At 39.4% G+C, this 3,446-nt stretch overlaps 1 long non-coding RNA gene across 2 annotated transcripts; it reads left to right on the top strand.

The window, feature by feature from the left end:
* The first annotated feature begins 217 nt into the window (after positions 1-217).
* On the top strand, positions 218-3,188 carry LOC122001661. Of its 2 annotated transcripts, none has more exons than XR_006117421.1 (5): positions 218-755; positions 857-1,038; positions 1,175-1,276; positions 2,289-2,459; positions 2,549-3,188. It is a non-coding gene; the product is annotated as an uncharacterized LOC122001661 (long non-coding RNA). The 2 variants fall into 2 exon arrangements; XR_006117420.1 differs by having other exon boundaries at positions 2,289-2,641; positions 2,713-3,188.
* Positions 3,189-3,446: the final 258 nt, after the last annotated feature.

Raw genomic sequence — 3,446 nt, 5'->3', positions numbered from 1 at the left:
TAAAAATCGTTGTCTATTTATGTTTTTTTAAGACTACGACAACGGTTTTTAAATGCTACAACAACAGTTTTTGAAAACTGTTGTCTATGTGCACTTTTTTTTGGGATTACGACAACAATTTTTAAAAGCCGTTGTCGATTAAGTGATGTTGAATACTGGTGTTTTTTTTCCTTCGCCGTTTTTTCCCCTTCGCCAATTTTTGCCCCGCTTTTTTTTCTTTCCCTCTCCCCGAAAGTTTTTTGCCGCCGCATTCCACCCTTTTATCTTCTCAATCCATCCCTCTTTTCTCTTTTCTCACAATCTCTCGCTCACCGGAGCCGCGCAGGAGCAGCAGCAGTCCACGAGTCCATTAAGGACGCCCTCACCGACAAAACCTCCGACATGAAATCCACTAACAGTAAGTGTCCTCTACTTCTTCCTCCTGCATCTTCTCGTTGAAAACCCTAGATGCTCCACTGCCTTCCATCCTAGATGGGCCTCAGGTTCGCTTCTTCCACTTCGCTCACCTCTGCTACTTCTCCTCCTCCTTATCAAGCCTCCGCTTGTTTTCTCTTCGAGATCCTCGCCTCCTCCACCCCTTCCTCCATCGAGCCTCTGCTTATTTTCTCATCACCCTCCTCCCTCTCCCTCCTCCACTCCTTGTCAATCTTGCATCCGCCGCTCGCAGTTACAAATCTGTGGTTGTTCAGCCCCTGCTGGCCATGCCCACCACAAGTGCCCTGGGGACCGACCCTTTGGAGTTTCGGTTCAACAAGGTGATTTTCTCACTGTGATTTAACCCTGGGCTTGTTTCTTTCGTGTGCTTTCTTATCTTTATTTATTTTTAGTTGAGGTTCTTAAAGATTGTGTGGCTCAGGTAATTGAGTCGCTCGTGGATCGAATTGATCTATCGGAAGAAGAGGCGGAAGTGTGCCTCAAGCTTCTACTCAATGAAGCCAACGAGGCTTTAATTAGCGCCTTCTCCAAGAGAGGAAATGTGGACAATAGTGTTAAATGCAATTGCGCAGATCTTTTCCAGAGACTGTTTAGGCAAGACCTGTTAGTTGCAAGTCTCTTTCGCAATTTCTTACTTGCTGAGTGAATTATGAGAGCTGCTAACTGCTCTCCTGTTTCATATCCATTGTTTACTTGATACTCTTCACTAATATTTTTTTACTTTTTTTTTTAAAATTAGCCAAGCCCATTCTTTACAAAGCAACTGACAGCTTTTGAGGTGTGGCTAGCCCATGGCTCTGAACACAAGAAACCACCAGAACAGCTACCAATAGTTCTTCAGGTAGGCACTTAAGACAGTGGTAAATTTCCAACTCCTTAATTTTATGCCTTTTATGTTAAAGTATAGTATTTTCTTAAGTATTATTGATTTTCCTAATTTAGGGAATTGTTCCTTAGTGAAGTAGACCGTCAAATATAGTAATAATTGGCTACATCCATGGTGTCTTCACACTTGGACCATCTTCATAGAATTGATATTCTACACAACCACTAATGCATATTTGGACAAGGTCATCTACCAACCACTCCTCTTGCTGAAGGATTGTGATCTTGTTATGACGTGCATTGGACTCTGATACTTAGACTCTTTAGTCTTTATCTACCCAATTCATACTTATGTCTTTGATCCCAACACTTCGAGTGGAATTTCAAAGATCTCTATTGATCATGTGTAAAAACAATTGGAAACATTTATGTCACACTTGGATACACATCTGTGTCATATAAGTTTGAGGAAGATGCATGCCGAATCATGGAGTTGGCACTGAATCGCTTCTATGCTAGTTTGGCATTGTGCCAGATTGTTAATTCTAGTTGTGTTGTTCTCTAGTGATCGAGAGGGGGATTATGGGGTGGAAGATGAAGTGGAAGGATACAGATAAGAGGAGGAGAATGACCTACATGGTACCATGTTTTTTGTTTGTTTGAGAAGATTACTCATTGGCCCTTGTCCACATGAGCTTAGTAGCTCATGCATAGGACCCTTCTTGTTGGGATAGCCATTGACAAATGCCATGTGACATGATTTTGGTTGTGTTGATGCTCTTTTCTAGCATTCCCTTATTTTGTCAGTGTTAGGTACACACATAACCATTCATCTCTGCTCCATACTGATTGAAAAGTATACTCCTACATACTTTACCTGATGTAATTACAACCATCCTCCATGCTAATCTACTTTTGTCCTTTATCTTTTGCTAGACTGCTGACCCTGATCTAGGTGTTCCTTTATCTTTTTGCTAGCTTCTAGAGAATGACTAATTTATTGTTTACTTTTTTTTTAATGATATCAGTCTTGTCAGGTAGATCTGGTGAAAGATGGTGGTCACACATATTTTATCAAGTTTCATGATAGCATGGATGCCTATGCTGAGCAGCGAGCAATGGCTGCTTTTGTCTTGGCAGTTGTAGTGGATGGACATCGGCGGGGACAAGAAGCATGTATTCAAGCAAATTTGTTAAATGTATGCCTGAAGCATTTACAAATTTCTAATCCAAGTGATGGGCAAACTGAACCTTTACTCCTCCATGGCTTTGTTTATGTCTGGGAAAGCTCTGGGAAGATTTTCTAGAAGTACAAATCATAGGTTCTCATGCAGATGGAGTAGCAACTATTTTACCTTAATTGTTGGAACCATAGCCTGAGGTAGAATTTATACATCTTTGTAGTCTATGTTTTACTAGGAAAATTCTTGTAGTTCAACATCTGTTTGGCAGGTTAGAGCTTCTGCTATTTTTGCTTTAGGGATTCTTATTGATGTTGCATCTATCACATTTGATAATGGACATAGAGTTGATGAGGACTTTGAGGATAATGAAAAGTTAAAGTCTGATTTGAATATCATTAAAAATCTTCTACAACTTGCTGTGGATGGAAGTCCTTTGGTGAGGACTGAGGTTGCTGTAGGTATGTGCAACTATTAAAGCTTTACTTATATGTTGTTTTCTTATTGGATTCTCAAGTTTATGCTCTTAATTTGATTTCACAACTAAGGTGTTATTAACTAAGACTCAATTGTTTCACAGCTCTTGCTCACTTTACAGGCTAACACACTCAGGTATGAAACAAATGAAGACATGTCTATAGCACAGGCTATTAAGCTAGTCATGGAGAGGCATTCAATATGATGCATTATTAATGAATTAAGTCTACTTTATGAGATTTCAGATTTTTTATTATTCATAGGCATTTAGTTTAGATCAAGTGACATTTCTTTATCTTCTTCTTATAGGTGGAGTTTGAAGGATTAGGAGAATTAAGAAGCAAGGATAAAGAAGATGAAGGATTAGGAGAATTAAGAAGCAAGGATGAAGAAGATGAAGACATTTAGTTTATCTTCTTTCTTTATCTACTTGGTCCACTTCGATCCAAGTACGATGCAAACATGGCAAGGATGAAGAAGATGAAGGATTAGGAGAATTAAGAAGCAGTGTTTTGTTACTCTTCTAGT

The sequence above is a fragment of the Zingiber officinale genome, chromosome 7A, assembly GCF_018446385.1.
Source record: "Zingiber officinale cultivar Zhangliang chromosome 7A, Zo_v1.1, whole genome shotgun sequence".
In the NCBI taxonomy this organism is placed as follows: Eukaryota; Viridiplantae; Streptophyta; class Magnoliopsida; order Zingiberales; family Zingiberaceae; genus Zingiber; species Zingiber officinale.
The sequence above is the reverse complement of the archived record's forward strand: the minus strand, read 5'-3'. Positions and strand labels throughout refer to the sequence as shown.